This window comes from Strigops habroptila, chromosome 10 (assembly GCF_004027225.2).
Source record: "Strigops habroptila isolate Jane chromosome 10, bStrHab1.2.pri, whole genome shotgun sequence".
In the NCBI taxonomy this organism is placed as follows: Eukaryota; Metazoa; Chordata; class Aves; order Psittaciformes; family Psittacidae; genus Strigops; species Strigops habroptila.
This window is the reverse complement of record NC_046359.1, coordinates 2,915,079-2,929,172: the sequence shown is the minus strand read 5'-3', so window position 1 is coordinate 2,929,172 and position 14,094 is coordinate 2,915,079. Positions and strand designations below refer to the sequence as shown.

Below are 14,094 nucleotides of genomic sequence, written 5' to 3'. Positions count from 1 at the left end.
GACATTGCTCTAGGTCACTGCTCTGGAGGCAGGGCGTCAATTCCCTGGAGTTTTTGCTGTGGAAAAGCCGTTTAGTCAATCATCCTTCACCAAGTGAATATTGACACTCTCTGCCTGTCCATATGGTAACACAGCTTTTTCTGATGCATCCTTTTATATTTTTATTTATAGTAGTGGCTTTAGCTGAATGAAACTATTCTTGGTCCAGTGAGCCCAGTGTATACCCAGTGCTAAATAGACCACTGTTTCCACTGATTTACATGGTAGCAGACTTGTGCCTGGGATTACACCCATGCTAACTAGCCTCTCTGGTTTAAAGCTCATGTGACGGAAGAATGTCAGCTTGTTATCCAGTTTAGCAGTCCCGTATGGGTTTGTACTTATTTTGCAAAAAGAAACGCATTTCACCTTGAGAGTTATTGTTCTTGGTTGTTGATTTGGTTTGGTTTTACTTTTTGCAGGCAAAGTATTCTATTAAGTAGTAAACATTGTAATTACAGTAGACCCCTTCTTTGCTTTCTGTTTCCCGGAAACATTAAACATATTAATCTCCTGAAGCTGTTAATCTATTCTGTCAAGCTTTCCTGATGCATCCTTTCTTTTCTTGGTTGTGGATGTATTTTTTAATATTTGTTGTTAAAGCTTCATGGAGTTTTATGATTCTTTGAAGCCACCAAGGTGATGGCTTGCTTTGTATTAAAGTCCATTTTGCAAATGGTTGGAATAGGGTCTGATACAAACCTCATTGTTTTTTCAGGTTTTTAACAGATTTATATTATACTCTGTATTTACCTTTTTCTGAAATGCAAAACCATGGAGGAGACAAATTTCTGAATTATGAAACATGCTCTTAATGCTTCATAAATGGCAATAAAGACAGGTTGGGAAGTGTATGCAGTATGATCACATCAGTGAAAGCGGGCTTTTTTGTTTTGGGGGGTTTTGGTAGATTCATTGATGCTTCCTCAAGTCAAATTCTGCAAGTTACATCCCAGAAATTAGTCTAAACTTGTCAAGTAACAAAAGAATCCCTTCAAAAGTAACTTGTCAATCAAGGTATATTAGACTGAGTATTTTAATAATTAGAATTGGTTAAATGTTGAAATCATCCTAGGAATAAAGGGTCAATCATATGATGCAAACATTTCAAGATGTTTCTAGAAAGTAAGTAAAATAGCCCAGCAGCAGTAGCAGTATGGGATGGGTCACAGGTTATGGCTGTTCTTTTAAGCTCTGCAGACCAGACAGTGCTGACATATTACAGAAGCGCAAGCTGAAATGCAGAGGGTTAAATACAAGCTAGTCATGGCACTGTCAGCAAGCATAAATCATGGAATACTACCATGATTAGCCCAGTGCAGGATAATTGGCTGGTAAATGCACATTATTTTCTTAATTTTTAACCCACCAAGTTCTAGAGTTTATGTGTGTCAGAGCACTGTCACAGGGAGAGGCTGAAGATCTGAAGTGCATGAAGATCAGAAGTGCATGAAGCTGGTCCTTTGGGTAAGACAAGAAAACATTCTAAAGGAAAAGTGGAAGAGTTTTGACAAGGTGTTTGTTGTTGTTTAATAGACGAAGAGAAGTCACTGTAGCCAGTCATCCGTGGTTGTTGAGTTTCTTAATAGACCTGACATTGCAGCATGTTGTGCTCTGCCTGAAGACCAGTAATCTGAACTTCATGGGACCTGCAATAAACAAAGCTGTGAAAGATTAGTGTAACTCATGTGCTGACTGCACTTTTCATCCCTGTTGTTTAATGTGTTCTATTTTTCCTTTTCTGGCCATGTTCCCTTGTGGGCTGTTAGTATTTGATGTAGTTGAAGCCTACCTTTATGCCAGCAATGAAGCAGTTCTGAGCACATCATGTTACATTTTCTTGCCTTGGGAGTATTGCAAGCTGGATGAATGTAGATAAACTAGGAAGGCCGGCAATCTGAAGCCATCATCTCCTCTTTCTTTGTATAGACATTCCTGTGGATAAAATAATCAAATCAAAATTTTCCAGGTCATCTCATAAAGGTTCAAGAAAATTATGAACTTTTTTTTCCTACTGTCTTCACCCACATTTTATATGTATATGTGCAGTGTGTGTGGAAACTTCCCCTCTGTGCCCCTCATACAAGTCACTGACTTCTAGAGTGTAACTTCTGCAGAGTAGTTCATGGACATCATGAGTTTTTTTCCTGTTAAAAAAGAATTATAAGAAAAATATATCAATCCTTTTGGGTTTTTTCTCGCCTTTGCCAATTTTAGGAAGATTCTTAGGAAGTCTTCTATCCATGATAATCCCGTCAGTTTTGAGTGGTTTTCAGAAGACCCCCAGGGAATTTTTCTGAATCTCCTCTCTTTTACACCTTTTTGGCCACTGATACTTCATCCTTTAAAAAGAAGGAAACGAAAAGAAAGAAAAAGTTTGTTGGTGTGCCAGGTGGTTCATTGGGCAATTTTTGAGACCATTAAGATAACTCTTACTGCTGTTGACACCCTTGCATTAAAAAGAGTGAAATGAGGAGGACTGAGGCTTGGGTCTAGCTTAAAACCAAAGTGGATTTCATCACCAGGTCTGGTATGCCTTTTACAAATGCTGTAACTTGCTTTGTGGGGAAGGGATCATATGAAGTATTCTTTCTCTGCTGTTACAGCCTGGTGTGGATCTCATTAAAGTCAATAGAAGTCTTTCCATCAGTCTCTTAGTGAGCGATGCCTGCAATCTTCTTGTAATGAAGAACTAGGTAAATGCTGCTTATTGTTCTGCTGCTATTACATAGAGATTGTTGAATGATCAGAGCTCAGATAAAAATGCTGAACAGTAGTAGCAACACGCCTGTGCTGATACCCTGATGCTTCCAGCCCGGGTCAGCCCAAGGGAGGTGCAGAAGTGACCAGTGGTGGCTGGGCTGCTGGGCTTCACCTGGCCCTCAGCCCCCTCCATGCCCTCCTCATGGCTGCTCTCCTTGCATGCTGGTTGCACTGCCAGCAGCAAGTTTGTTAGTCAGGAGCTGGAATACACAGAATGACCAGGGAATGGTAAAGTATAAAGGGAATTCAGGAACTGAACAGGGCAGGGACCTCTCAGATTTACATTAATTAATGTGCTACTGCAATATATGTACCAAGTGTAAATGCAGTCTGTGTTTAAAAGTGATTAAATGGTTAAGTTCACAATTCCTTGTATGCTGAGCGTGGTCTAGATGGTTTGTAGCTGTGAGCGTGCACAAGGTTTACTTACAAAATTGATTTATATGTTCATTTATGTTCTTGAATATTGAGAACAGGCAAGGAATTAGCAGTGTTGCATGAGCTGCACTAGCACATTTTTCACCTTATATGGAGAATTGCCTGCCACTTATCAGGCAGGGTCAGATTTGCTGTTATTGTCACATTCCTTAAAGTTGGAAGCAAACATGTTTCTCTGACTAGAGTCAACTCGTAAGCTTATGGTTTTATAGTTTGAATACTGTTATTTTCATCCAGGAATTGTTGGGATGGGCAGTGCTTCTTTAGAAAAAATAGCGTGCAAATTTTCTCTGCTGTGTTGCGGAGTTCATTCCTCAGCTCGGGTGGAGAAACTTAGATGCTTGCAAGGGAAGATATGTTTCTGTTTGGAGTTGTCTGGAGTTCCTCCTGACTGCCTCTCCAGGTCCTGTAGAATGCAACAGGAAGGAAGGTCTTGGAGAACAAAGGGCAAGACCTGCAGATTGTGTACCCGTGGTATTTAAGGGGGGACACCTCACTGGTTTGTGTTGTCTTTATTTCTGCTGGTGTTTGAAGCAGCCTTTTCATGGAGTTGCTTAGACAGTGACTGACAGCTGTTGGCTGTAAAGTCATCGACCTGATGTAGAAATAGCTACGTCACAAATTCATCATCTGATTGTGAGGTTAAATAAGTGGGAAATAATGTAAGTGGAGATGAATTGCTTGTTTAGTCACTGATAGCTCAGATTAGAGAAGCCAGAGAAAAGACTGGAAGAAATGCCTTAAAAATTAAGAAGGTGATAGTTATGCAATGTCCTATCATGATAGTGTAAAAGTACAGCATAGAAGTGCCAGCGAAGGCTACGTTCACTGAAGTACTTGAATTTGGAAGGTGGGAGATCAGTATCAGGTCTGACTTAGTTAAGTCTTTAAAATTAAAAATTAAATACTTTGAAATATTTCTGGGATTGTGGCATTCAGCAAATCTCACCTACTGCTGCTGCTTTCTTTTTGGTATGTAGACAATTATAAATTTTTAGAGTGTGTGCTCACCACTCTTGTCATTTGAGTTTGCATTGTGATTGAAGAGATTTTTCTATGGTACTACTTGGGAAATAAAATACTTGAAAATGGTTGTGATTAGTTGCAATGATTAGAAAATCTGACCTGAAGTTGCTGTTGCTGATTTCACTTTCATGCAGATCCAGAAGAGTTAACTGGAAAATGATACTCAGGTTTTTCTTGCTCCATAAAGGCAATGTTGGCTGTATTTTTTTGAATAATAAGACGTAAGGAAAAATTCATGAGCCTAGAAACATTTGAAGCCAACAGAAACAAAAGGGTAGTTTATATGGCTAAATACTTTGAAAAACCAACATTTGAAACATTTAGCCAAGTGGTTGCATTGAAGTATCCATGCAATTTCGAAGGGGGAGGGCAGAAGATACGGATTTTTATTTTCTGTTTGCTTGTTTGTGGTTTTCCCATTCTTCCCCTTTTATGGCTCACCAGAAAAGAACCAGATTTCTTATCATGTATGGAAATAAAAGAGATCTTAAACTACATATACTTATTTTTAGGACTCCACCCTTGGGCTTTGGATTTTGTGAACAGCTATTTCAGTAAATTTACATCTATATGGGGAAACTGGCAAATTGAATACTGTGCAAATCCACATTTTAAAAAAAGCAATTGCTATTATAGAAGGTAAATGATATCATAAGAAAGCCAAGTAAAAAAAGATTGCATTTTTGTTTGCTACTAAGGGAATGATCAATGCTTCCTGCTGGCTTTTGCACCCTGCAATTGGAGATTCTGGTGTGCAAATGGTTTAAATAATGCTAGGTTTTGTGACTGGTTGGCGCTGTATAATACTGGGACTAGGGTGACTTAAATATACAGAGTGTGGGCCAATCCTGAAGTCTTTTCTCAGGCAGAACACCCACTGAAATCACATTTAAGTGTCGTCAGTGAAAGCTTTGCCAAAGAAATCATGATGGATTTGACCCCAAAGTTGTTACTACTAAATTTCATATGTAAGCCTTTCATTATTGTGTTTTTTAAGAATGGAGTACTCGAATGGATCCTGGAATTCATTATAACTTTAAGTTTTTACAGCGTATTGGCCTCTTAAACTGCATTTCCATTTTTTTTTTCTTCTTTTTTTTGCTGTTGCTCAAAAAGAGGTAGGAAAGATACTCTGTGGCTCCAAATTTGTTTCATCTCGGGCGCACAATCTACTGAGGTGCCTAATTAGGAGCTTGGTCTTCTAGCCTCTCTGTGTGCACAGTGGAGAGGTCTATCCAGAGGGGATTTTGTTCAATGTCATCTTCTGGCTGTGACTCCACCCACCCCGCTAGCCCGAGGGGTGGTGTAGGGTGCACTGATATAGGAACCCAGAGAGATGTGTTTGTTAGGCGAAGGACCTGCTGTGATTTGTTGCTTATAAGGGGATCTTAAGGTCCTTTCCAACCCAAACCATTTTATGATTCTATGTTTTCGTACTTCATCTTGCTAAAACTGCAGTGATTCTTCCTTCCACTGTTTTAAAATATTGAAGCAACAAGGGAAAGGGTGGGTCATTAATGTTTTAAAGCTGTTTTAATATGCCTTTACATGCCCAATGTATTATACAATATATTCATAAAATATGGTAGATAGAGATGGTAGGACACCTTTAAGCATTCCTTCCATACTCTAACATCATAATTTCACCCATGTTTAGTTCTTGCCAGCCTTCAGTCATTCATATAAAAAATTTCAGTAGTGTTTTTTCTGCTTCAGGCTGAAACCTCTTGGAAAGGTTTTCAACAGAAGAACTTCAACTGTTATTAAAAGAATGCATTACAGAAAATTAGAGAGGTTTGTCAACTTTATTTAGCTAGCCATTCCTTCAAAGAGTTGTTATACCTTCAGGGAGTTGGAGAGGTGAGTTGGAATGCTTTTTGCAGCCCCATGGAAATTAACAGAGATCTACCAACCTACCAGAGTTGGTGAAAATTGTTACTGCACGTGCTCGCAAGAGTAGGTTAGAGGCTTGCTGATACGATCTCTGAATACTCCCACTTTACAAAACGTGCTTCAACCCCACCAGCATCTGTCTGTGCCTGGGGTGATGCGTATGATGGGTGGTACCGAGCACCCAGCTGGGTAGCTCCATGGTTCCCATTGCCTCTGCTTTGTCAGAAGAAAAGTATCTGCGTGTTTAATAGTCTTCCAAAATTCAGTAAAGCTTATGCCAAGGCATTCTTGAGACAATAATTGAAAAGCAGTTGAAATCACTACTGTTTTACTAGTTATTTATGCAGTTAATTTCTGATGGAGCTGAGAGTAGAATTTACACTCCGTTCCATATACCACTCTCAGGAGTGCCTAGGATGAGAGGTGTGATGCCCGAAGTTTGAGAACAAGGTTTGACAAATAGCTTTCTGTCTTCCACCTTCTTTTCTCCCAGATTGCAGGGAGGCTCTAGTACTGCTGGGGTTTAGGGTTTTACTGATAATTCTTGGTTATTTTAAAGTCGCAACTCTTGAAGTCATGACTTCCATAGAAGGGATGGATCTATCTATTTAAAAATAGCTAAGCATGACAGTACTACTGGGATGTTTTGTGAAGATTGAAATAAAACAACAAAACCAAGAATGTGATGTGTGTTATCTTTAAGCTATTGAAGAAATCAGGATGATACTGGTCCATGACTTGAGGCTGATGGCAAGACTATGGTCAGGTCTGAGTCATTCCAAAGGGTGGGAATGAAGTTTCTGCTGATATGTCAGCATTGCTGTGGGTCTGAAGGCTTCATGGACTTTAGGTTCCCTCCTCCCACATTCCTCTTGTTCTTTCACGTTTATAATGGCATTGATAATTCTTGCTTCTCCCTATCTTAAGGGCATTTAAAATAATCAGCTTGCTCAGAAAGCACAAAATACTCCTCTTAGTGAGAAGTACTTTAGATCTTTGCTTTCTCAGTTGTGATCCCTGAAAGGCACCAGGAGGTTTTCTGGAAGGGAGATTTATATTTGGGCAGATGAGGTGGAAAGGGATAGAGAAGCACTTGCCAGCCTCTCGTGTTGGCCAAGTTAGTGGGCTAAGAAATACCTCAGGATTGCAACAAATAGGTAATTGCTTGCTGAGTATAAATGACTAGGTTGTTTTTACAATCTCTGAGCTAATCTGTTCTACTCGCCATGATGAAGAATGGTGTTTTGTCACCCTTCTAATTAGTATTCATATTTCACACCCAAAGGTGAATGTTACCATGGATGTCCTAGCAACCTGCAGCAGTCATGATACACCATTTAGCATTTTCAGCCTATTCAGGCTATTTGATATTCTGAAAGGACTGTTCCTTAGCACTAAGACTGCCTGTCTCAAAGCATGCTCCCATCAACAAAATGCCACTAATTAAAACTTGTACGAGTGGAAATGTTATCATCAGCATCAAGTTTATGCTTTTAATTTGGAAAAAAATGTAAGGGGTGTAGAGTGAACTAAAACAATTAGGCAGTTCAAGACCCTATGTTATAAAATCTTAGATAAGACTTAATCAGTATGGAGAATTATAGGCTTGCCTGTTTGAGAGCTGGAGTTAATGGTGGGTGATTTCCCAGGGAGTTTGGGTGCTGAGGTAAGAAGGAAGAACTCCAGTGTTTTCCTTGTGTTGTTGTGATGTGCTGATTTTTTCACAAACGTATTTAAGCCAAAAGATGGAATTTTGGCCTATATTTCAGGTTAATATTTTGAAGTCGGTTTTCCCCACCATTTCTGTTGCTTTCAACCAATTATGAATGTCCTGATGAAAATGCAGAATTAAAACACTGGGCTGTTTTCTTGTTTTAAGGTACTTAAAAATTATATGCTGGATGAATGTGCTGGAAAATGGAAAATAATACAAAAAAGTACGTTGACAATATAAGATAATGCAGTGTATTCTGAAGCACTTCTTACAGCATGTTATCTGTAAAACATAGAATATCTAAGTGTTAATTCGGCACCTACCACCAAAGTGTGAGCAATGACCTGTTAAAATGTTGCTAGCTTTATGGAAGTCTGAGGCTCACCTTTCTACATGCAACTTTTTTTGGCCTTTTTGTTAGCTTTGTGGAGAATTTCACAGGAATAGTATCAAACTTCTTTTCTACAAAAGGTTTTAATTTCTTTTTGCTTAGGAAACGAAGAGCTTCCCACCCTTGTATCCTTAGTAGTAGTGCCTTTTGTGGGTTTTTCCTGGGGTATTCAGCCTGAGTTCTGTCAGAGAATAATGCCCACCGTTGCTTTAAGCCACAGCATTGCTTATATAGATATGGCCTGGTTATAGTGTTGCTTTTAAATACACAATAAGAGAGTTCATCTGCATTTCAGAAAAGGTTTATGACTGATCTCTGCCTGGCTAGGAATGTTTATTTTTTTAAGTTGCTTCACTGTAAAAATGTTTTGAAATTGAGAATCCCAAGCTGGTGATGGGGCCTCACTTGCACTCTCTGCAGATCTAATCCTTTCACCAGCAGAAAGGTGTGGTTTTGTGATGGACCTCACATAGATGAGCCTCAGTTCTGGTATTTCTGTGTCTCTTCCCCATCAGTCACCCTCTTTTTAAGTCTGCATCGTTGAACTGATCTATGGGTGTTGGCAAGACCATCAGAAGCCTCAGTAAGATTTAGTTATTGGTCCCAGTCCTTTGCAATAACATGGGCTTCCCCCCCCCCCCCATAACTTATTGGTGATGAAATAACCTTGAGATAAACAATTTTAGAAAAAAACCCCTTTCTACCAGCAGGCATAATAGCAATAGAGAAGGGGTTCACACTGGATTGGTTCTGGATGTTCTTAAAATGGCATGCTGATGTAAGATCAGCTTTCTCCCTTGCCTTCTGCTCATGCCATGTGTTGATTATTTATGAAGTTGACAGATGCCAATAGAAAAATCCTTTCTAACCATATACAGGGAGTTTGCAGGGCTGTGGTGTGTCCTGCATGGTGGCTGGTGCTTTGAAAATGAATAAATAATGCCAAGCGCAGAAAGAAGCATATACAGGAGAAGAGATGATCTGAAGCATGTAATTTAGGATGTGGAAGAGAAAGCTCTGCCTCTCCCTCCCTGCCCTGCCTAGCCTGGCTGCCCAGCCTGCCCCATGTCTGCCTTCCTAATGTCCCTTTCTGGTGACCTGGAGAATGAGTGGGCTGCTCCTGTACATAGCGTCGAGTCACCATCTCAACCTACCACCTTCCAGGAGACCTTCCTGGACAAAAGGAGATGGAGCAGGAGGGTTATTTGCTTGAAATCACCTAGGGATTGGTGGTTTTGTCTGTTGACCTGTGGGAAGGAGATGGCCTTCTCCTTGGTCACAGGGCAGTGGGCAAGGAGAAGGTCATGCCATTGGGATGCCTTCTTTTCATGTGTAGAGACCAGGAGGGGATTTTCATGGAACTAGAGAAAAGTTAGCCAGTCCTTCTTGCTGTTCAGACCATCACTAGACAGAATTGTGACCCTAAGGGCAGGTGAAGCATGAGCTTTGCCAAAGTAAGGGCAGCATGAGTTGTGGTGCACAGATATGGTCATGGAAGGCTTCCTTATTTGTCAGGGGTGAAAGATTGATGATCAGGCTGTAGCCCAGCCTGCAGCTGGAGAAATTTTGATGAGAGCTTAAAAAAGAATGAGGAAGCCTATAAATAAGGTTTTCTCTTTGGCTGTCTTCCTAGGTGGGAGACTGAAACCACTTGCTAAATGAGAGTATACCTGGTTTCAGTTGTGGTATGTACGTAATGCTGTGTACATTCCTGTCAAGTATCAGTGTCATCCTCCATTGCTTGCCCAAACAACTAATTCGTTGACTGCAGTTCTTTCGCAGGGCTTTGCAAGCACATATTGAACTTCCAGCCTGGTTTGTTTATTTTGTAAAAACACAATAATTCCAAAAAATTAAGTAGGTGGCTATGAATTCAAGGCAAGAAAACATGAGGCTTCCTAAAGAATAAAGTAAAATAAAAATACCTCAGAAGTTTTAACACTGAAAGTCTTTTTATGTTGTTGTGTTGTGGGTTTTTGCTCTCTTTCTGAAGTTGATTAAAGGGAAAGGAGCTTAACGCGAACTAATTAATGCACATTTCTCTGGGTGGGGTGATCTCTGTTCAGTCACACCTTCTACAAGTAACTGAATCAGTGATCATCTTTCTAATTAAACTGCTGAGTAGAGAGTTAGAGGCTTTAGATAATGATAATTGTTGTGTGTAGAGTCCGTGATCTTTCTTTCTCACAGGATCAGTCAAAGGTTAGGAAAAAGGTCAACACTTGTTCACGTGCTGCCTCTGAAATGTAAATCATCAACAAAAATAATAAAATATTTTCATGTGCTTTTGGAAATATATTCTGAAAATAGTAAGAAAGGTGTGGAAAGAAATGCCTCAGATCATCCCGGACACACATACCTGCTTGGCTCAGTTCTGCATCTCGCATAGCAGTTAGGGTAGATCCTGAAACTCTGCTTGGGAATATGAAGTTTCCTGAAACAAGCACCAAGGCACAGGGAAGTGAAGTCAAGTTTTCCTTGTGCAGACGGCTTCTTCCTTCTGGGCAGAGCTGCGTACTGTGGCACAGCCCTGCCTTTGCCGTCAGGCCGAATGGATGCACTCAATAAATGGTCCTGACCTGAGGTTTTACTGCCCGTGAACTGAGCTCAGTGTGTCACTGGGCAGCCTGGACAACCAGAGTTTTGCTGCTGCTTCTACTGAATATATACTGGATGTGTGTGTTCAGTTCATTGGCACAATTAAAACTATTCAGTGGGGCTGAAAAAGTTGTGGCATTTTCATTTTTATTTTCTCTAAGCAGGAGCAGCTTTCCGTGGTATTACAGCTGATCTGCAGGCTATTCCCAAGCTTCTCCAGGGGAAAGGGGAGGTGCTGAAATCAAAGAAAACCACATGCAGCAAAGTGATGGACTGTTGCAGAGAGCTACAACAGCTGCCAAAGGCTGTTCACTGGTTGTTGGTTGAACATAGATGGCACAGAAGTTAGGATCTCTCTCCTTTCTGATGATCGAGAGGTGAAGGTCTTGATGTATATATTGTGCATAACTATCCTGGAGAGCTGTTATCAGTGCACTTTCTAGGAGGGCACAGTGCTGTCATTAGTTTGGCTACAAGCAGCCCACTCTACAGGGGAACCACATGAACAAGCGTCACCTTCTGCTTCCTTCTTGCCAGACCTGTTGAGGTTTGGTAGCATCTCATTATCTCCCTTTCACAAAGAGATATACTACTGCTGAAAGGAATGAGGTGTTGTCGAGCTGTGATCCTGAATTGCTCAACACCTGGTCATTGTACACTGCCTTTAACCAGGGGCTATAGTTTGTGCTGAAGGTGTTTGGCAACCCAGCAGAAAAACCTCCAGCAGTTGGTGTTTGCTCCCTGCTCGTGCGGGTGGCACCTACCGTGAGTTTGCACAGCCCTTCCCAGATAGCAGTTGAGGGGCTGCATCTGTGGCATTGAATGTTGCTATTGAGTGTGTAATGTAATTCACTCATAGTTTACAATAGAGTGAGAAGGGGCATGTATCTTTGTACTAATATCTTCACTGTAGTACTAGGTAGCCCTTTGCTGGTACTTATTTTAATGTACCCCCCTATTCAGCAGGAAAATCAAAGTGTGAGTACAAGATGCATGACAAACTGAAGTTACAGTACTATAGCACTTACTGTCTAATCTACTCTGTTAAGACATTCACAGCTATGCCTGCCTGTCTGTCCTTAACTAAATGGCAGATCCTATGATGTTGTATTTGCCACGTTTAGTGTGTGGGATTTTGTCATTGATAGTATACAGGGGACTAGAATCTCTGGGATGTGTGAGGCTTATGTGACCGTTAATTTAGACAGCAGTTCTTTGTCTTTTGAGTGCTACTTTCTCTTTTATACCCTTCTCCCTTTCTTTTGATGCATGAAAGATTTTTTTTTTTCTTTTTCCAGATTGATTTCTTCAGCAGTGCTTTGCCTTTAGCAGAAGTTCGGTGAGAATCCTTGGTGTTAAAAGACTTGTTTTAAGGAAAGGTGAAAGAGGGGTGCTATAAGATTAGATTATTCAGGACTGTGCAGATATGAGGAAATGGGTATCTCAGAGCTGGCAGAACGCTGCTGGGAAGTTTGCGTTCACACTTCCTTCAACATTTGATGGACTGTTTGCAGAGGAGCATTGTGACCTCCCTAAGAGGTAGCTGGCTGGGAGTGCTGGAAGCACTTCAGAAAATCTGGCTCTCTTCTCTGGCCAGGAAGTTTTCTTCAAACAGAGCAGGATATCGTCCTTAGTAAGTCTCTGAGTAAGACCGGACTGGTAGGGAGCTCTTGTATTACTTTGACATAAATTGGTTCTTTTATATCAAAAGTAGTATACCATATGCCTGCTGTAAATGTTGTGCTCTCATTTCTGCCTGTTCTTGCCCAGACTGAAATGGTTTAGCTGTATATTTGCAAATGTGGGATGACCCACTAACGAGTGTTAGTACCGTGAGGTCACCATGGCTGTAATTACCTAACAGCCAGCTTCATTTCTCCTATAGTTATTGTTGCAGAAATCCAGGGGAGTCAGGTTTGCCCATGAGGACAGAGTTTACATTAATGAAATTACATGTATATGCTGACACGGGTCTTGCATTTAGCATTGTATTAGGGCTCACTCCGTGTCTATCAAAGCATCAGTAAAGAAGCTCTGTCTGTGAAGAGCTGGAAATGTGGTTCCGGCAAGAAAGGCAAATGCCTGAGCAGCTCTCTGCAGTGAGCTGGAACATGGGGGGGGAAAAAAAGGGCACTTCTCAGTTCAAGGATTTTGCAGTCATGTGGGTGGGAGCAAACTACTGTCCAAGTCTTTTGAGTCTTAGTTGCTGGTGTTTGGGAACTGGGTACCATGGTGAAGGAAGCGCTGTCTCTTTGAGGATTGGAACCATGCTGTGCCATTCTGTAGGAAAAGTAAATATGACAAAAAGTAGACGTCAGGCGCGGTAGCAGTGCTGTGAACTTTGCAACAGAAGCGATCTGTGATACATGGGTCACAGTGGTGTTATCTGAATGCCAGCACTGTGGCATTCACAGCCCTGCAGTGCCTGGCTCTGTGTCTCTTACAGTGATGATGACGATGACTTTGGTGGTCTGTGCTCTAAATATTCTGTATAGATAGATGCATACCCTTCCCCCCCCAGCAAAGTGAGTCTCTGTTTTGTATTTGGAACTTTATAAGTGGTTTTATGGTAACAACTTAAAAAAAAATACTACTTACACCTTATTACTCATGTTTCCTCTTGGGTGTAACTTGCAGCCCGATACTGCTTTTTTACTTTGCTGGCCCATTGTTAGTTTGTCCCTTTTGTAAGCTTGTATTATTTGCTGTTTTGACTGCATTTTATTTTAATGGGACAGCCTTTGTTTTCGATTAAGTCAGTTTGGGATTTTGCTCTAATTCCACTGAGTAATCCTATAAAAAGAAAACTTCTAATACTATGTTGCCCTATTTGTATGCTTTAGATGGAGGAGTAACCTCTAGTTTCTATTTTACATACTTATATGTAACATTTTAGTTTTGCTGTATATTGACTCCATCACCAGGCTTTTCAGTAAGATGTGCCTTTTGAAGCATGAGTATGGTAAAATTCTTGTGTTAGTTTTAATTCTGTGGTATGTCAGCTTAACTGTTGTAGAAAAAAGGATATTTTTATGACAAGGTGCTGTGTGCCATGAAGAAGCTGCTGAAAATCAGCTGTGCCGATTTAAACCTCACAGAAAATATTGTTATACAGTCTGACGCTTTGCAGCATGAGAATGACAGACTTTGTAGAGCACAAAGTTCTCCTTGCCAGCTTTTGGGAGCTCAGTTAGACACCATCTTCAGTGTATTTGCATTCAACAAGAAGAGT

General features: G+C 40.7%; 1 protein-coding gene across 1 annotated transcript in view; it reads left to right on the top strand.

Annotated features, from left to right (window-relative positions):
• Positions 1 to 14,094, top strand: part of SCAF8 (SR-related CTD associated factor 8) — a 207,242-nt gene that overhangs the window by 143,492 nt on the left and 49,656 nt on the right. The gene's annotated exons all lie outside the window — the stretch shown is intronic.